Source organism: Pinus tabuliformis, chromosome 6 (assembly GCF_031772625.1).
Source record: "Pinus tabuliformis cultivar Carrire ecotype Pingquan chromosome 6, CPIR1, whole genome shotgun sequence".
Lineage (NCBI taxonomy): Eukaryota > Viridiplantae > Streptophyta > Pinopsida > Pinales > Pinaceae > Pinus > Pinus tabuliformis.
Genome location: NC_142292.1, coordinates 700,217,741 through 700,239,249, shown reverse-complemented (window position 1 = coordinate 700,239,249; position 21,509 = coordinate 700,217,741). Strand labels below are relative to the sequence as shown.

Sequence of the window (21,509 nt, the reverse complement as noted above, 5' to 3'; positions counted from 1 at the left end):
ATGTGATTCATGAAAACACTGTTTGCTATGCTTTCCTAGAATGCAAGCATTGCTTAAATTTCCTAGGAATTGTAGGCAAACTAGCAACACCATTTTTCTTCAACAAGCGGAGGTTGTCATAGTTCAAATGTCCAAATCTAGCATGCCATAATAAACTTGATGGAAGTGTACCTTCTTCACGATGAGAATTGTATGAGAAATGTTGTGCACAAGCAAAGGTTCCTTGCAGCTTGAGAAGCCTTTCTTCTTCTAGTCCCCTCATGACAAGTGAGTGATCAGATACTTTTCTTACCTCAAGCTTGCCATCAAATATATGAATGGAGTGACCTTGTTAGCGGATGTGGACCAAGGACATCAAGTTTCCCTTGAGCTGTGGGAGATATAGAACATGATGCAAAAGAAAGTCTGAAAGACCAGGCAGTTTAAGCCTGATTGTGCCAAGCCCTGATGGCTTGATTTTTGATTGGTCTGCAAAGTATATTGCTCCATCAACATTGTCAGTAAATTCTTCAAAAAAATCTTTTCTATGAGTCATGTGGTAGGTTGTTCCTGAATCAAGCAACCAATCATTTTTCCAAGAAGCAAGTGAAGCATTAAATAAATCTTCATTTACTCCAATGTTACATTGTGCCACAACATAGTGAGCAGATTCGGGTGCTTTACCTTTGTCTGTATCATCAGTTTTACCTTTTTGTTGGTTTCTTTGCTGCTCAATTTTGTCCCATGGTAGCTTGCATGTAGAGGCATCATGTGATCCATTTCTTTTGCAACGTATGCGGTGAAAATCTGCCTTTTCTCCTTGAAAGTGTCTGCCCCCCTACCTCTGAAATGTCTTCCTCTTCCTCTTCGACCACCTCTTCCTCTTGAAGAATCTTGAGCAGGATGTTTTTCTTTATGAGCAAGGCACACAGCCCCTTCAGAAGATTCAGGGGTTGTCTTCTTTCCAAAAGCTTTCTCTCTTTCAGCAAACTTTTTCACAAGAGAGTCAACAGTGATATCTTTGAGATTTCCATTTGCTTGCAATGACTCAAGATAATTGGAGTAAGTAGGATAAAGTTCCTTAAGAAAAGCAATAAGAGGAATATCCAATTCAACCTTAGTGGATTTGATATCATGCATTATAGACTTTACTTCAGATGCAAGAGCAAGAGGATCATTATTTTGCAGTTCAAGAGTGAAGAGTTTAATCATGAGTTGAACAACTTCAAGTGCAGAATGTGAGTCATAAAGTTCTTTCAGCTTTTGTAAGGCTTCAAAGGCAGTTGAAAATGACGAAATATGGCGACTCACCTCTTCATTTACAGATGTTGCGATTAATGCGTAAGCTTTGTTGTTCTTGTTTTCCCAAATGACAAGCTCTTTGTCTGAGGTAGGTTGTTCTGGTTCATTGTCTCTGTCTCCGACACACACTCCTTTCCACAACTCATTGAAAATGAGGGTGTGTTTTATCATCCGAGACCACTCAAGATAGTTCTCCTTGCCAGTGAGAACTATTCCCACAATAGATATGATTGAATGCATACTATAAAAAAACTTCTGCTAGAAAAAAAATCTGTGTACTGTAAAAGTACTTCTACTGGGAAAATATGCTTCAAAATACTATAGCCTTATTCTTCCTTCTCATTTAATATACAAAGTTCAAGACTCTATTCTATGCATATAGACTATCACAAATTTTTATTTTTATTTTTTGTATTACAATATGCTTGCAATTCAAGAGAAATAATATATAAGTTATTATATAAGTCTTCAAACTTAGCTTCTGGACTTTCGAATGAGTCTTCAAACTCAGCTTCTGGACTACATATATATGTGAACAACTTCTGGACTTTTGAGCGAGTCTTCAAACTCAGCTTCTGGACTGCGTATATATGTGAACAGCTTCTGGACTGCGTATATGGAGCAGCGTTCATATACCTTAATCGGAGCAGTGTTCAACTCTTCCACTACGCCACTCTATTGTGAAGTCAGATGCAATACCATTGTCGTCATTGTGGTTGGAATGGATGCGCACCAGTGGCAAGACAACGTTGTTGCATCGACTTATTGCTCACACAAAGATGTCAGAAATACGAGGATATGTTTTGAATCTTGACCCTACAGTGATGACTCTGCCTTTTGCTGCTAATATCGACATTCGAGACACTGTCAAGTACAAGGAAGTAATGAAAGAGTTTAACCTCACATGAAGCATCGTGAAGATGCCATTTCCGTTCACATTCCCAGCTTGACCATTACCTTCTCACGCCATTAAATTATCTCATCTATATATACAGGTACAGGCCGGTGGGCAATACTAGTAATTCAGCAGGAGCAGGTGCGCCACATTTGGTAGAAAAACAACAATGTGTTTCTGCTATCAATTTTCAAAGTAAAGCAAAGCAATGGACAGAGAACCAGAGGATCACCAGTTCCTCGTCATCATGGGAATCGCTGGAGAGGCCTTCAAGGTCGTTCAAGGTCCTACCAGCAGCGGCGTCACAATTTGGGAACCGTTTCACCTTCCAAACGTAAATGGAGACACCAAGATCAACATGAAACACGCCAATGACAGATTACAGGACCAACGTGTATACAACGTTCAGAAAAAAGCAAAGAACGCTTTTCGAAAATCGCCCTTTGCAATGGAGCGCTGCTACCAGGTCAGGGAGGTCAGTTCTGCAATATGGGCAGAAAATAGGCCAGGCAGAAAAGGGAGTTACAAGGGCAGGAATACTAAAAATAGAGCTAGCTTTGATACCAATGTCAGACCAGGCAGTAACTCCTCAACCAAAATTGATTCGTGTGTATTATTCCTTCAGGTAGGTCTTCATTATATACATGAGGGAGAGACTGTTCACTTCATCTCCCGATGACTGTTCATATTACTTATTTATCTATTTACATTATATTCACCCAATCCTGAGGATTAGGTGTCAACAGTATGGAACAGTATGTTGCATTTGAATTCCATGCTCAATGAAAAAGTTGATGAATTTGTTGTTAACATATTCTCCGCCATTATCAGATCTTAGCTTAAGAGTTTGATGTCCAGATTGTTCCTCAACAAAGGCCTTAAAGGCCAAGAACATGTTAAATACTTCACTCTTGAGTTTTAAGAAGTATACCCAAGTGCGTCTGGAGAAATCATCAATGAAAGTTAAGAAATACTTGTAGCTAGAGAATGAAACAACTGGAAGTGGACCACATAAATCACTATGCACAAGCTGTAAAGGGGCTGAGACGTGCCAAGAGGCATGTTTTTCAAAATTATCCTGATGATGTTTTCCGAGTACACATCTGGAACAAACACCATCTCTGCAAGATACCATACCAAGACCTATCACCATATTTCTTTACATAGATTTTGAAGGGAGTGATAGTTTAAGTGACCAAATTGTTCATACCAAAGTTTGCTCACTTCATCATTATGAGCAACAAATATTGAGAGAAGAGTTGATGACCCAAAGTTGTTAAAATTATACAACCTTGTAGAATCATCAACAATTCCAGTAGCTAAAATATGTCTAGGATCTCTTAAGTTCTTAATTACAACATTGTGAGGTGAAAATTCAATGGTTTTACCTTCACCTGAATGAGTTATCTGATATACAGATAGAAGGTTGCAGGATTAGGTTGGAACACATAATACATCATTAAATTGACCATTGTCTAGATGAATAGTTCGAGTCCCTACAACACTAAGAGATCTATCATCACCAACATATATATTTTTGGTGTTACAATCATTAAAAGAAGAAAACATGGCTTTGTTTCTGGCCATGTGATAAGAAGCTCCAAAATCAATGAGCCACTCATGAGAATGAGAAGAAGAAGATACATTTAGTGCATAACTAGACCGAGATGCATGACAACCACATGCAGAAAGTGCTATTCTTGAAGATGAAGTTGAAGTTGAAGAGTGCTCCAAATGGATGTTATGCTTCTTCATTGCTGCTTCCAAGGCTTCCATCTTGGATTCTAAATGGCCATCTCGATTACAAAAGTTGCAATGTCTATCAATCTTCTTCCCTTTGTTTTTATTTGCCTTATCATTTTGTTGAATTGATTTTTCATTTTGTTGAGACTGAAAGTGCTTAGGACCCTTGTTTGGTTTAGGACCATTCTTTTTAGGATACTGCTTCTTAGGATTCTTTGAATTTGGTTGTTGCTGGGCTGCTAAGGCTTTCTTAGAAGAGTTTCCAGTATTAAGAAGACCAAGATGTAAGAATTTTTCTTGTTCTCTTATTAAAGAATCACAAAAGACATCAAAAGAAGGGGACTTGTAGGCTTGTCCTTGAGAAATAAAGGCTTTTCTAATAGAATGGAAGGTGGAAACAAACATAGAGTAGGTTGGTCATAACTTAGTAAGAATGGAATAGATAAGGCTGCCATCTTCTTTCTTAACCTTAACACCTTCCAAGAGAAGTCTAAGGGTCTTGAACTTGGACAAAAAAATCTTCAATGAAAGAAAAATTATTGGGGTCCAACGTAAGCAACTTATTTTCAAGTTGATGGGCTCTAATTTCATTTTTAATTCCAAAAACTTTATTGCGTTGTTTCATTGCTTCATCAGGGTTATCAAGTTCTGTGATATGAAATTTAAGGTTTGAAGAAATAGACATCTCTATCAACACACGTGCTTGATCTTGCTTATTTTCCCATTTGACTGCCTTATCTTCATCTTTAGGTTTAGATTCTTGGCCTGAGGCTATTTTATAAAGACCTTTACTTCTAAGTAAATCCTCCATATAGAACACCCATTGGAAGTAGTTGGCCCTGTCAAGAATAACTTGGCATGGAATTTCTAGTTTAACAGAAATTGAAGCTATAGATGCTGAAACTAAGTGTTCCAATGGAAATATCTCAAGAAATTAAGCCGATTAAAAAAAATGGCTCTGAAAATGACTTTCGGATGAAATTATGGTTTTTTGAAGAAAAGTTGTTGATGATGCCGACGAAGTACGTGAATGTGAGGAAGTGAATTATAATGTTATATTTAAAAAAATCCCCCCTCTTTCCAAACTTAATATAATTAGCTCACTTTAAAAAAAAAAATATGTGACCCTCTTTTATAAATAAATGAAAGTCACTTTTACAATGATACTTTATGAACTACCCACTAAATTGTAACTTAAATAAAAGATAAAGAGACTTTAGAATTATAAGTGACTCACTTTTTATAATGGGTGAGAACATTTTTACATAAAATAACTTTAAAACATAAGATACATGTGCTTTTTGAAAAAGTAACTCAACAAAAAGAAAGACTTGAACCCAATACCTCTATTCTCATAAAGTAACTTTGGACCAAGTGAGCTAGTTTAAAAGGTTAGTAATGTTTGGAAAAGAGGAAGGGTTTTTCTTTTAGTCACTGAAGCTTTGGAGTGCGTGCTTACTCGAGAAAGTGTTTTTGCCTACAAAACAAAAAACCACACAACCCAAAATGGACATGCAAAAAAACAAAACCTTACGACTTGAAGTTAGATTTTCCCGGAAACTAAATATTTTCCTCCATGTTTTCGGTTTTTCGAGATCACACTACGGCGCAGAGGAAAAGAGCATACGCATGAGAAAAATCATTCCTTTCTGTTTCTGATTTGCCCAGATCGCACAGAGTCGCGGGGCAAAGAGCATATGCAGAAATGAAAGGTATAGATCCGGTAATAAAAAACAGAGAGAAATAAACCGAAATAAACAAAGAGATAAATAACTAAAACTGCAAATAAAGACAGTATACCTCCAGATCTTAAAAATGACGTAGTCAGGGCTATCGCAAACCTTTTCGCGTGAAACGAAAAGGGTTCCTCACTAGAACAAATGCTCCTAACACAATAGAGCAGTCCTCTCGGCCCGAAAGCAATCAGAAACAATAGATCTAGGAAGCGAAAGTCGGATCTAGTTGTATCGGCTTCGAATTTGGATCACCAACAAATGCGACCCTCAAATAGCTCTGATACCATGTAGGAATTTTTGGGTAAGTTTCTTAGATAGAACACCGAAGGACACCGCTCACAAACAGATCACATATCAGTACACCAGTATTCTTGACGTGGTTAAAACCCTCAAAGAGGGAAACAGTCCACGACCTGAGCCAATGCGACCACTTCAGGCAATTTATTAATGTAAAAGAAAGAAAATTTACATAAACTTCTCTCATGAACGATCACCTTACAAATGACCCTCTATGCTTTTTAAATAGAGATCATGGACCAATCAGGTGTTAAGCCATAGATCAAGTGTCGGTAATATCGAGAAGAGAATGAACCGTCGGATCACTTCATGTCTAGAACATATCGTGACCGTCAGATTGTTAGTTACAAAAGTACATAGTAAAGAAACACACTTTACCTAACTCTACAGTAGACCAAGTTATACTTAACTATTTCCTATGTGTCATGACAATACCAATGAGACCTAGTTTTATTTTAAAAGCAATTATCTAAGAGAATATAAAGTGAAAGATTAACACTCCTGCCGAGATCCAAACTATAGGTAAGAATAAACTCTGTGCATGTAAAAACTTTTGAACAAATACATTTACCACAAATGTAAACAGTTGGGGAAGCATGCATTTCAAGAGAACTCTCGATTTAGTAGTAATGGCAGTTGTTTGGCCAAACAGTTTGAATATAGGTTCTGCAAAAAGGCATGGAATGGAAAATAAAAGTGTAGCTCCTGTGAGTATGATGATTGATTTCCTGTGAGTATGATGATTGACAATTGCATGTAGATCTAAAGCATATGGAATTGTCTAGATCCAAAAGCTTGTCCGCAAGTGTTCCTAAAGCACTTAAAGAATCAGCAAAATAATAAAATAAATTAACAAACATTTTTATGACTAAATAATAATTTAAAAGACTTGAGTGCTTGAATACCTAAATGAGCTCCTCTTGGTTTCTAAAATAATTTATTCAAGTAGTCTAATCTTATAGCAAACCTCCCTCGATTTGAGGGAGCAACATCAAAGTCAACATTGACTTTGTTGTTGCTCTGTTGGATTGAGGGAGGTTTGCTCCAAGATTATCCAAATCCTAATTGTAGTTTAGATCCAAAAGCTTGTCCATAAAGTGTTCCTAAAGCACTTAAAGAATTAGCAAAATAATAAAATAAATTAACAAACATTTTTGTGACTAAATAATAATTTAAAACACTTGAGTGCATGAATACCTGAATGAGATCCTCTTGGTTTCAAGAATAATTTATTGGAGTAGTCTAATCTTGGAGCAAACCTCCCTCGATTTGATAGAGCAACATCAAAGTCAACATTAATTTTGGTGTTGCTCTGTTGGATTGAGGGAGGTTTGCTCCAAGATTATCCAAATCTTAATTTATTCTCTGCTAAACAGGGCCAACCGCGTGAAGGTGGAAACTCTTATAGCCCCTCCCCCCCCTCACATCACTCTCAATTCCCTAGTACCCAATCTATCTACTAGAAAATAGTTGAAAGAAACACATTAAGATTCATGCATCGATATTAGCAAAACCAAAAAGTCATTAAAAAACATATGTGATTTTGTAAATAAAGAAACATATAGCAATCATTCATTAACATATAACATTCATTCATTCATCATAAAAAAACATATGTGATTTTGTAAATAAAGAAACATATAGCAACCATTCATTAACATATAACATTCATTCATTTATTAACCATAGACACAAAATAATTCATCTCAATAAATTTTATCATCAAAAATATGCTTTCATAATATGCATATGATGGACAGATGCCCTAAGCAGATAAAGAATTGGCTGATATTTGGTATAGGCACTACAAGTAGTGAATGTTGAAGTTTTCAAGTCTACTAGTTAGAAACCCTCCATGCACTTTATTTTATTTATTCCTACCTACTTGTTTCGTTACATTACAAGTCATTTACAATTTAAATACTGAAAATAAACACTAGTGCATGCTCAACATATTACAGATCAACAACTGAAGGAAACAGAAACAATCACACCATATGACACCATTATTTTTGGACCAATGTCCCTAGAAAAACCAAATGTGGGAAAACCGGTGCAGCTATCTGAGGGTTTTCTTATTAAGCAATATCAAAGTACAATATGGGTGCCGAAACTAGCCTACCCAATAGAGAATTTCCTTGGCAATAATACCTCTCAGTTTGAGACAAATCTCTTCGCTGAAACCCCGGATAATCCTTCCGGCAGCTCCTCAGCACCAATCCGCCCTAGAAACCCCAGCGTCAGCCTTCTCTGGACTGCGTCAGCCCCTCTCTGCCCAGCGCTGGCCTTGTGTAACCCCGGATTGGTTTGTGTCAGCCTTACGAGGCCCTGTGTCAGCCCTCTGGCCCTCTGCGTCAGCAACACTGACCTCTCTGAGGCTCTGCACAACTCCCGGCTACCTCTGCGTGGCCCTGCGTGAGCCCTGGTTGGTCCTCACTGTCCCCAGTTTCTGCGCTGCTCTCCCAGCACTATCTCTGCCTCTCTGTCTCTCTGTACTCAATGCCCCTCAGCTACAACTCCGATCACTGATTCTATCTCTCTTTGCAAACCCCGCTCTAGAGGATAGAATGATTAATCACTCTGGTGTGTTCTCCAAGTGACCCTCAATCCTCTTATACTTTTCCTGTTGACATATCAACGACCGAGATTAAGTCCCTAATCAACGACTAATATTAGCTCTTGCTTGATCCATGTCTTTTGGACCATTCTAACACAGATTCATATTAACACACATTAATATTTTATTTTCCCTAAGTTTAGACTTAGGGACTCCATTAAAAATATTAATTATTTTAATATCTCCTGATCTGTTTAGAATCTGTCCAAACCCTTTCTGGGCATTGGATATCCCATGTGCCCCAACCTCTCCACCAAATTTCATAGCTAGAGCACATCCTATGCTACCCCAAATCAACACTCCCTCTTAGCGAGGACAGGGCTCTAGCAATACTCCTCACTGAGTATTACTCTGATCATCCGGCATCGGTCCTTGTGCTGATGCTAGGCCTGCTGCCCACCATCCTCTGCACTGCTCTATCTTGTACTGCTGCTCATGGTTCTGCCACTGCCACTGTTGCATCTGTACGACAGCTCCCTCTACATCTGTGTTGTTGTTGGTCCTTTCTCCCAGCACTACATCTGCACTGCACCTCCTCTCATCATGTTGCATCTTGCTGCGCACTACAACTCAGTTACTAAGAAGTGAGTAACTGATCTCCCAACCTGACCTCTCTGTCGAGCTAGAGACACCCACTGATGCTAAAGCTCCCTCTGCCACTGACAAGTGCTCCATCTCTGACCTCTGCACTGCTGCAACAACTCCCTGCATCTCGCACTGTTGCACACCTCATTGTGCCATCCTGCACTAGTGCAACACTCCCTTGCCTCTCGCACTGTCGCAGCCTACTAGCTTCATGTTGTCTTGGGACTCCTGCACTGTAGCTCTCTCTATCACTCCATCTGCATCCATCTCTACCCACTCAGCGAGTCCTGCTACTCCTCTTTAGGGCTCCCATAGCAAGGTCTAATCTAGGAGGTTGGGTACCTCGAGGATCCTGCCCCTCATCGCTTGTAGTCTGCCTGACTACAACTCTATGTCTCCTCAACTTCTGCTCAAGTGGTGCATGTGCATTCATGGCACAATCATCGCCTATCAAAACTTCCTTCTCTGCCCTTGCTAGGGCTGCCTTAGTCTCGGAAGACTCTCCCTTACTCTTCTTTCTTGGACACTGGGTCACATAATGACCCAGCTCCCCACAGTGGAAGCACTTGATCTCGGAGAGATCCTTCTTCTTCCGCTTTTCCTACTTTCCATCAGATGCTAGGGCAACATCTTCCTCCTCCTGCTTGACTTTGATCCCCTTGCTGCTGCTATCGGTCTTCGACTGCCATCTGATATTTTCCTGACAAAGAGCCGCCCACATCTCGTCCCAAGGTGGGAGAGTCCCTCTGCCCAGTGTACTCTGGATAAACACCTCCCAGTCTTCTGAGACAACATTCAGGGTTGTCCTCACTATCAACTCCTGATCCGGCGTGGCTTCTATAGCAGTCAACTGATCTCGGATCTCATTCATTCCTCCGAGGAAGGTGTCAATCAGTTCTCCCTTCTTCATCTGATACGACCTCAATTGATTTTCAAGTAGCATTCTTCTCTACACATAATTATGCTGGTACAATTTCTTGAGGGCATCCCACATCTCATATGCCGTTTCCTTCTTGGCAATGTGTGGTACTACATGGTCCTTGACCCCATCAAGGATGATGCTCTTGGCCCTCGCCATTGCCTCGTACTTGTCGTTATCATTGGGGTCGACCGGAATAGCTATAACCTTCAAGGCAAAGTTCTTGACACGATTTCTATCAAGTACAGATAAGATTTTGGCCTTCCAGACTGCGAAGTTCGACGCTCCGTCCAGTCTATCCTGGTCTCTTACTCCGTGTAGTGCCATGATGCTCTTCTACTTCCCTCCTGGAAGTTCTCTGTTCGACTCCTCCGAGTCTCTACTTCCCGTCTGGAAGTTCTCTTCTGGACTCCCTCTGAGTCTCGATTTCCCTCCTGGAAATCCTTCTACCACTGTCGAGATGCCCCCTACTCTGATCGTCTTATGCAACCACACCACTGATCCAGGTTCCTCGGCTAGAAACTCTCGGTAGCACCCTCCTCTTGGGCTTTCTCTGTCAGGTATTGTTCTGACTACAGTACCTCACCAACTCCACTCTGCAATATTCCCACAGCCTTCTAAACGCCAACAACCTGAAGGTGAGAGCTCCTAGGCTCTGCGCAATCCTGACAACAGCAACCCAACCTCCTCAGCCAACTACGTTAGCCCTCCCAGCTTCTGCGTGGCTGTGCGTGAGGCTCCCTTTGCCTTCCTTAGCCTCTGTGCTGCCTCTTCCCGACTCACCCTTGATGATGCAGGCACTGTGTCACCCTTCCCTTGTTGTTGCTCTGCTAGAAACAACTTCTGTCACCTCAGGACAATTGTTTTCATTTGCTATTGCTATGCTCAGCTGATGTCCTCAATCCTCCTATGATCTGCAATCACACTCTAATACCATGTTGAAGTTTTTAAGTCTACTATTTAGAAACCCTCCATGCACTTTATCTGATTTATTCCTACCTACTTGTTCTGTTACTTTACAAGTCATTTACAATGTAAATACTGAAAATAAACACTAGTGCATGCTCAACATATTATAGATCAACAATTAAAGGAAACAAAAACATTCACACCATATGACACCATTATTTTTTTACCAATGTCCCTGGAAAAAACCAATGTGAGAAAACCAGTGCAGTTATCTGAGGGTTTTCTTATTAAGCAATATCAAAGTACAATCTGGGTGTCGAAACTAGCCTACCCAACAAAGAATTTCCTTGGCAGTAATACCTCTCTGTTTGAAACAAATATCCTGGCTGAAACCCTAGATAATCCTTCCGGCAGCTTCTCAGCACCAATCTGCCCTAGAAACCCCAGCGTCAGCCTTCTCTAGACTGCGTCAGCCCCTCTATGCCCAGCGTTGGCCTTGCATAACCCCGGATGGGTCTGCGTTAGTCTCCCCGATTTCTGCGCTGCTCTCCCAATACTATCTCTGCCTCTCTGTCTCTCTGTACTCAATGCCCCTTAGCTGCAACTCCGATCACTAATTCTATCTCTCTTAGACAACCGCGCTCTAGAGAATAGAATGACTAATCACTCTAGTGTGTTCTCCGAGTGACCTTCAAGCCTTCTCCTATACTTTTTCTGTTGACATATCAACGACCGAGATTAAGTCCCTAATCAACATCTAAGATTAGATTTGGCTTCATCCATGTCTTTTGGACCATTCTAACATAGATTCATATTAACACACATTAATATTTTATTTTCCCTAAGTGATGCAGGAGCATTCAGCTCAAGAAAAATCATTGTATTTTAACAGACATAGGGGGTCTTGTGTTTCCAAAGAGGTTGGTTTCCTAAGTGTTGGATTAATTTAATTATTAAGGTTTTGAGTGATTTTAATGAGAGAAGCTAGAATAGGAATTAAATTAAGAATAATGAGGCATATTTGTAAATGTTCTTAAATATAGGAGAACATGAGAGAATCAGGATAGTTGAGAGATTGAGAGATTCGAGAATTAATTGTAAAACTTGGATTAGGAGTTAGTTCATGATTTTGTGGATTAGAGAGGATCCTTAAAGATAAGGAAGAGATTTTAAAATTTTGTTGAGAAGTTTATGGATCTAAACTAGGAATTGGTTATAAAAACCTTTTGTATAAATGTAAGCTAAAAAGGCAGATAAAAGAGTTAGATAGTTAGCTGGTTAGCTAGTTAGAGTGTGAAGAAGTTGATTGTAAGCCTATGGGCAGATTGTGAAATAAAGGCCACTGATATTGGAAATCAGGCTTGAGAGAGAAATTGTGTAAATGTTTATTTATCAATACAGAAAATTCGATTTCTGATTGTGTGGTGTATGTAGTTATGTAATTAGTGTAATTCTGCATAGTATATGTATGCGGGTGAGGTTCGAGCAAAACATAGAGAAGAAGGGGAGTATGTAGGATCGAGGTTTGTCGATGAATCCGATCAAAGGATCCAAGTGAAGTTCAAGGATGGCAGTGAATAGAGTACACAAAGTTAAGCTCAGGAGGAATTGTTATGCAGAACAACTAAAGAACTAGAAACCCTGAAGTAAGTCGAAACCAAAGAAGCACACTGAAGAAATGGCATAAAGCCGAAGTAAAGAGAAGGACGAAGGAATGAAGTGATGATGCATAGGAGTCGTTGATTTATAAGATCAACGAACGAGGTTGAAGGCGATGGGCATCCAAGATTAAGTCGCACAACATTAAGTAAAAGGAATGAACAACGGAGATAGGAGAGAGGAAACTGCTTTATCGGATAGGTAATCCTCTTGTAAGTGACCTGTGCGATATCGTTGCTAACCGTTGGACCAAGTGCGCTTGATCAAACGGTAGAGGATAGCCGATAAGCCCTGCATCGCAATATTTCCTTCATGAGTGAATGAACCTTGGGCCTTAAGAAAATGCGATGTGCGATGCGCGATGCGTTCGCTGATTAGTTTCGCATCGCAATATTCCATGGGTGGATGTACCTTGGCCCTAAGCAATTGCGATATGCGATGTGTATCATCAACCATTGGATTGAAGGGTAAGATCAACGGTGGAGGATCGCCAATTAGAATCGCATCGCAATATTTCAGGAGTGAATGAACCCTGGCCTTAATCGATTTGCGATGTGCAATATCAAATGGTGGAGAATCGACAATTGGGTTTGTTGATCGAGGATATCATCAACCGTCGGATTAAAGGTAAGATCAACAATGGAGATTGAGGCCGATAATGCTTGGGACTAAGCGGACCCGAGAAGGTTATGGATGCGGTTTTATTTTATTTGGAGTCCGGTTGTGTTTATCGCATATCGCATGCGAGAGGAGTCTTAGGAATGCAGTGTAGAGTCACATGTTAGTATGATCCACGATATTGCGATGTCGTTGATCTGATGGAGTAAAATCAATGGTGGAGGATGAATGTCATAAAGGTAGAGCGTCGGGAAATTTGTAAGGTCGTGGAATGGCGGAAAGCGTGATAACATCCCGCGAATCGGGAGTTCCGAATGCCAGGTTCTTAAGAGTCCTTTGAATCCCACGGTTGTGATAAAGGTAAGGTTTACGAACGCTTTGTGAAATATTTCTATTATATAAGAATTATAATAGAAATAAAGCGATTAAAGGTTTTATGGGATAAGTTCGAATATAACCAAAGTTAAGAGTGGGGTTTGGTTAATGTGCGTAGGGCATAGAGATTAACGAAGGTTTATGAGGGTGAATAAAGTTCCGCTGAAGAGGTTCAAAAGGGTTTCACCATGGAGGAAGCAATAAGGCCTGGGACAAGTGACATGCAATGATATTTTTGCATAATGTGGGTATTGTTGGGGTTGCCCAACATTAAAGTGGTATCAGAGCAGAACAAATAAATTTTGTGTGAAAGTTTCTTTGAGAAAATTTAGAACAGAGTTATGTGTTAAGTTGTGTATGCAGGAAAGAGGAGATCAGATTCTAATATGACAAACAGTAAGCACACAAAGATAATGTGCAACAGAATTTAAAGATGCGGAGATAGAGAACAATCCATTCAAACTGCAGGAGAATGGTAGAACAAGATCATGCAGAGATCTTGAAGGTAGCAGCATAAGGAGGTGAGAAGACTACAACAACCTAGAGCAAGGAGTGCTCAATTGGTTATAGAGGAAAGAACAAGAAAAATGCTAAAAGACTAAGCTCAGAGGAGAAAAGATTAGCGAAGCATATGTAGCAAGAAGGAGACTTGTTACTGCAGAGGTATTGTTGCAGCTCACAAAGGCAATTCCACAAACGATGTGGGTAGAATTGCTAAGGGATAAAAGAAGCTCGTAAAAGTTTCCGAATGAAAACAGAATGTGGCAGAACCTTGAGGAATTCCAACAGAGGTTGGATAAAGAGGACAGTTGTGTTCTTAAGAGGTGCAAATGAGTTGAAGCCTAGAAGGAGCAGAGAAAAGTGCTCAAAAGAGGTTCCAGAGACAGAATACCAAGTGCTTGCCAAAATACCAAGTACAGAGATGTTAAATTGTCAACTAGGGCCAAACTCCATGTGGGTCAGCTTATTTATGGCAGCTGATATTTTTACTAGATCCCTCTCGTCGAGAGGTGTAGGATTGATCCAAAGATCATCAAATTCCGATAAGTATTTATGGAGATATGAATTTATTTTGATTATGTAGTTATTATCAAGCCGACCAGCTCTTATGTAGGCTCTAGAAGCCCAAACGTCATGTCCATTCAACCTCTACATTTTTAGTATAAATAGAAGAGAACTTGAAGACATTTTACCCACATCTCTTGTGATCTCTCTCCACGTGTTTGAGTTTTGTGGACAAAGAGATCTAGAGGAGAATATGTTGTTCTAAAGGCTGATCTAGCCTTACCCTAGCTGCAGTCAAAGAAGGCATAACAACAGTCTGATTGGAGCTCAAGTGCCCTAGCCGCAGGTCAATCAATAGCCCTAATCTACGCAGTCAAGGAGGCTTCCATAACGCAGTAAAGGGAGGCTTGAACGTTGTCAAAGGAAACCCTAAACGAGATCTAGCCGTAGTCATAAAGGTTATCTAAGCCGCAGTTGGAAAGGCCTGAACCAACAGTATGTGAAGGCCTAAATCCACAGTTCTAAAGAGCCCTTATACGTTGTCCAAAGAGGCCCTCTCACGCTAAACAGAGGTGCCCTAAATCTACAGTCTATTGGGCCCTAAATCTCTGTTTTATTGGGTGCAAGTAAGGGCATTTCCAGTGAAGGAATAAGGGACGTTTAGGTCACTCCTATGACTGTTTTGGAGTGAAAATTAACCAGCAGAAAGGCCACAATAAAGGAGACAAATTTTGCGCTGTTTTGAATATTATGTGTGGGCTGGAAACTCTGTTTCAGTAGGCCGTGGGTACAGGAAGCCACCTGTGGTAGGCCGCAGGCCCTAACCCCACTGAAAAGGCATTGCGTGGGACTGTTTTGGGGCTAGATTGAGCCCTAATCAACAACGTGGAGGCAGAGGACTTATACAAGGGTAGGACGCAGTTTTTGAAGGTTGTTTGGTGACTTGGTTAAGGGTTGTTGCAGCATATCGATGCCCTAACTAGTCACAGCTAGGAACAGTAGCAAAAACAGATTAGAACAGCAATTTGTGCATTGTGTTGGGTCAAGAAAGTTGACTAGTTTTGGATCAGATTGTTGGGCAGCCTGTTGGAGCAAGGGCAGCGTGATGTATGAGATCATGAGCAGCATGATGTAGCATGATGGTGCTACACAGTAAGGTGCAACGAATGGACGAGATGCTGAATGATGATACGTGAAGGAGTCACCTTGGAGAATCAGTTGAAGCAGAATGTCTTCAACTGATTTCATCGTTATACGAAATGATCTATGTTAGATCTAGATAAGTCAAAGTGTTGACTTCTGTTGTAAATGTACTATCTCTCTCTCTTTCTCTGCTGAACTTTGAAGAACATAAAAGAAGAATTGATCAAGGGTTTCCCCACACATTGTGGGGTTTGTCCCTGGCTTGCGCCACATCTTGTGTCCTCTTGTCTTGGCTTGTCTTCTGCGATTTATATTTATGTTCTATATGCAGTTTACTTTATGCTGATGTGATTGCTAATATGGAAAAGAAATTAAATAAATTGCTCTAGCATAGAACATACCTAAAATTAACATGGAATCAGAGCTGAGGTGAAGACAATGCCCAAGCAAGAGTGAAAGAGCAATCACTGAAGACAGTTGGGACAAGACAGAAGGATCAATGGGTTCCTCATAATTCACCTAGAGTGAAGTTGAAGCAGAGAATGTTATCAGAATGACACAGCGGAAGTTTCTGATGGCATACCTAAAGATCACTTCATTGGGAAGTTCGGATCTAAGGGTGGATGGAAAGGTAGATGTCTTGGTTATGAGTTCGGCCCTTATGTGAAGGAGTGTCCGAATGACAGAGATGCAAGTCATCAAAGACACGGCTGACTCTTCAAGGAAGCAAGGAACCCCAGGTAAGAAGAATCAAATATTGTTTCTGATAAAGAAGTGTTATCTTGTATTGGCCCTCTCCTTCAGATTCTTTGGAAATCTGGCATATTGATTGTAAAGGCACTTCATCGGACAGAAGGGTGCACTCTCTAATTTGGTAGAGAGGGAAACTATCATGGGATTACACTTGGAGCCAATGCCACCTATCCTGAAATGGGAATGGAAGTCAAAGGTTTTATGGTGGCATTCGTCAATGGAAAGGTACATGTTTGAAAATTGAATTTTCGAAGATGTTCTAGAGTTCAAGGATGTATCAAGTTGGAGGAAGTTCACTGGGGACCATGTCCATTGACACAGCGCTGGAGGTCTGTGAGTCAAATGGTCACAGAGATGCCCGAATTCAAAAAGAGCATGAAGGTACATGTTTGAGATGTACCAAAGGAAAATCTTACAAGGGGACCATTTCCCTCATGTCGCAGGTCCACAGGTGTGGAACAACCCGAGGGGTTTGAGATTGATGATCAGGAATCTCACATAGGCTGGTGGAAGAAAGCCCTCTATGGCTTGAAGCAAAGCACCCTGGGCGTAATATGAGAGGATTGATAGCTGTCAGATGAAGCTGAGATTCACTAAGAGTGAAACCGATCCAAACCATTACCCGAAGGTTGAGGATGATAGACCTCTCATACCAGCACCTATGTCTGACAGGTGCAGACCCTCTCATTTGTAGAAGACAAAGGGAGTTGGATTCCGGATGTGGAATGATAAACTGCAAGCCTGTGACTACCTTGAGGATTGTAAGTTATATGGTAGTGATGTCGGACCAGATTTGGGAATGCCTCAAAATTTCATAAACTCATTCGCATTGATGTTCTTGGTGAACACTCCGTTCGAACATATGTTTCGCAGTTAGCATGGTGAGTTCATATTTGGTTGAGCCTCATTGGATTGGTGCCAAGAATCTTCTGAGATATCTTCAGGGCAAAATCTCATGGATTAAGATACACTATCGGAAAGATGAAATTGCATTATTATTCGAATGTTGAATGGGTAGGCAGTGTGGAGGATCACTAGAGCACTTTTCAGTGTTGGTTCTCTTTGGATTCTGCTTCGATGCAGGAAGCAGAATTCGGTCGCTATAAGCACCGCCAAGACCAAATACATGGCTACGAGCATGATCTCGTATGACGCTACATGGTTGCGGAAGCTCTTAAGTGAGTTGTTTTTCTCTGTGACAACCAGAGGTGGGATTCGATTATTGACGAATCCTATATTCGACAATTGCTCCAGCAAACAAACATCAGATACTGCCTTATTTGGGATATGGAAATTCGATGAGCAAGGAGGCTCCATCGCATTGAGATGATGTACAGGTTGCTAAAGCCCCAGGGAAAAGATCAAATCTGTGATTTTCCCGAACGATTTGGAGTCGTCGAGAGACCTTTGTAAAAGAGTTCTTCATGTTGCATACATTGAGCTCTTGGAACTCTGGAGGGCTTGCGGTTCTTACTGGAGCAACATACGACCAAAGGGTGACTCACCCTCCCATGGTGGTGCGCACTAAAATAAGATGATTCGCTCTCTTATGGGACAAGATGATTCACTCTCTTGTGGAACAGGATGATTCGCTCTCCTGTGTAGCAGGATGATTAGTTCTCCTGTGAGGCCTGGATTGATGTGTTCTCCATGGCGACTGTAGCAGGATTGATGTGTTCTCCTGTGAGGCCTCGATTGATGTGTTCTCCATGGCGATTGTAGCAGGATTGATGTGTTCTCCTATGAGTCCTGGATTGATGTGTTCTCCATGGCGACTGTAGTTGGATTGATGTGTTCTCCTGTGAGGACAAGATTGATTAGTTCTCCTGTCGAGGCATCCTACCCATGCAGTCTGGGACTCATGGGAAGTACCTCTCATCTGATCAATGAGCAAGGAAATGAAGTTAGGGACCATAGTAGTACCGATGGACGCATCGTTGTATCTACCATACTCCCTACGCTAGGATGACCTCCATTGATCTGGGATCAATGATACTGGTCTGGACCAGTGGTAGGAGTGGTACCTACTATGAAGCTGACTTCGGGTCGGTTGAGACTAGTCTAGGACCAGTGGTACATACTCTGAGACTGACTTTGTGTCAGTGCAGTACTAGTCTGGGACCAGTGAGAGTGGTACATACTATGACGCTGGCTTCAGGTCGGTTGAGACTGGTCAGGGACCAGTGGTAAACTCTCTGAGACTGCGATGCTAGTCTAGGACCAGTGGTAGGAGTGGTACCTACTATGAAGCTAACTTCGGGTCGGTTGAAATTGGTCTGAGACCAGTGGTACATACTCTGAGACTAACTTTGTGTAAGTGTAGCGCTGGTCTGGGACCAGTGAGAGTGGTACATACTATGATGCTGACTTCGGGTCAGCTGAGACTGGTCTGGGACCAGTGGTACACTCTCTGAGACTGCGTTGCTGGTATGGGACCAATGGTAGGAGTGGTACCTACTATGAAGCTGACTTTGGGTCGGTTGAGATTGGTCTGGGACCAGTGGTACGCACTCTGAGACTGACTTCGGGTCAGTGGAGAGTGGTATGAGACATTCTCGATCAATTCTTCTTCTTCATAGTTCAGCAGAGCTAAGTAGAGCAGAGCTGAGTTAGAGTCAGCAGAGTCGAGCCAGCAGAGCGAGCAGAGCAGAGCCAACAGCGCTGAGCAGAGCCGAGCCAGAGCCAGCAGAGCTAAGCAGAGCCAGCAGAGCTGAGTAGAGCAAAGCAGAGCCAGCAGAGCTAAGCCAGAGCCAGCAGAGCTAGCAGAGCTAAGCAAAGTTGAGCTAGAGCCAGAAGAGTTATGCAGAGCAGTGCAGGGCACTGATGACAAAGATAGTACTGTTAGACTTATGGATCAACGGATGGAGTTCTCCCTAGTTGAGAGGGAGTGTTAAATTGGAAACTAGGGCCAAACTCCATGTCGGTCAACTTATTTATGGCAACTGATATTTTTATTGGATCCCTCTCGTCGAGAGGTGTAAGATTGATCCAAAGATCATCAAATTCCGATAAGTATTTATGGAGATATGAATCTATTTTGATTATGTAATTATTATCAAGCCGACTAGCTCTTATCTAGGCTCTAGAAGCCCAAACGTCATGTCTATTCAACCTCTACGTTTTTAGTATAAATAGAAGAGAACTTGAAGACATTTTACACACCTCTTGTGATCTCTCTCCACGTGTTTGGGTTTTGTGGACAGAGAGATCTAGAGGAGAATACATTGTTCTAAAGGTTGATCTAGCCTTACCCTAGCTGCAGTCAAAGAAGGCATAACCGCAGTCTGATTGGAGCTCAAGTGCCCTAGCCGCAGGTCAATCAGCAGCCCTAATCTATGCAGTCAAGGAGGCTTCCATAACGCAATAAAGGGAGGCTTGAACACTGTCAAAGGAAACCCTAAACGAGATCTAGCTGCAGTTATAAAGGTTATCTAAGCCGCAGCTGGAAAGCCATGAACCAACCGTATGTGAAGGCCTAAATCCGTAGTTCTAAAGAGCCCTTATACATTGTCCAAAGAGGCCCTTTCACGCTAAACAGAGGTGCCCTAAATCTGCAGTCTATTGGGCCCTAAATCTCTGTTTTATTGGGTGCAGGTAAGGGAATTTCCAGTGAAGGAAGAAGGGACGTTTAGGTCACTCCTATGACTGTTTTGGAGTGAAAATTAACCAGTAGAAAGGCCACAATAAAGGAGACAAATTCTGGGTTGTTTTGAATATTATGTGTGGGCTGGAAACTCTGTTTCAGTAGGCCGTGGGTACAGGAAGCCACCTGTGGTAGGCCGCAGGCCCTAACCCCACTGAAAAGGCATTGCGTGGGACTGTTTTGGGGCTAGATTGAGCCCTAATCAACAGCGTGGAGGCAGAGGACTTATACAAGGGTAGGACGCAGTTTTTGAAGGCTATTTGGTGACTTGGTTAAGGGTTGTTGCAGCATATGGATGCCCTAACCAGTCACAGTTAGGAACAGTAGCGAAAACAAATTGGAACAGCAATTTGTGCCTTGTGTTGGGTCAAGAAAGTTGACTAGTTTTGGATTAGATTGTTGGGCAGCTTGTGGGAGCAAATTTGGAGGCTTGATTGGGTGATCGTAAGCCTTCATCAGTGCAAATCTTACAGTGTAGTATTGGATACCATTGACATGATGTAAGGGCAGCGTGATGTATGATATCATGAGCAGCATGATGATGCATGATGGTGCTACACAGTAAGGTGGAGCAAATGGACGAGATGTAGAACGATGATACGTGAAGGAGTCACCTTAGGGAATCAATTGAAGCAGAATGTCTTCAACTGATTTCATCGTTATACGAAATGATCTATGTTAGATCTAGATAAGTCAAAGTGTTGACTTCTGTTGTAAATGTACTATCTCTCTCTCTCTCTCTTTCTCTGTTGAACTTTGAAGAACATAAAAGAAGAAGGCAGGGGGCATTCAGTTGGTTGGATACAACGCAGCGAGCCTTTGATAGGCTCAAGGAGGTTATGAGCAGCTGCCCAGTGCTTGCATTGCTGGATTTTTCGCAGCCATTTGTTTGGAGTGTGATGCGTCGGGAGAGGGGATCAACGCAGTATTGATGCAAGGAGGTCACCCTAAGCCTTTGAGAGCCGGAAGCTCCTTCCGCACAAGAGGTTGTATTCTATATACGATAAGGAGATGCTGGCCATCATGCATGCATTGGCCAAGATCCGACAATATTTAGTGGGTAACAGGTTTAGGGTGAGGACTGATCACAATAGCCTCAGGTTCTTTTTGGAGCAGAAGCATCTACAGGAGAGGCAGCAGAAGTGGATCAGTAAGATCCAAGCATATGACTTTGACATTGAATATGTCAAGGGTAAGAACAACATGGTAGCAGATGCCCTTTCACATAGACCAGCCACGTTGTCTCTTATGAGCTTGGACGCACACTGGAGGGCTCGACTCTTAGTTGAGTACTCCAAGGACAAATTTGCATGTGAGGTTCTGGATGGGCA

General features: G+C 41.5%; 1 pseudogene; it reads right to left on the bottom strand.

Annotated features, from left to right (window-relative positions):
* The window catches only part of LOC149260603 (protein DETOXIFICATION 36-like), a 142,587-nt pseudogene that overhangs the window by 48,880 nt on the left and 72,198 nt on the right, over positions 1–21,509 (bottom strand).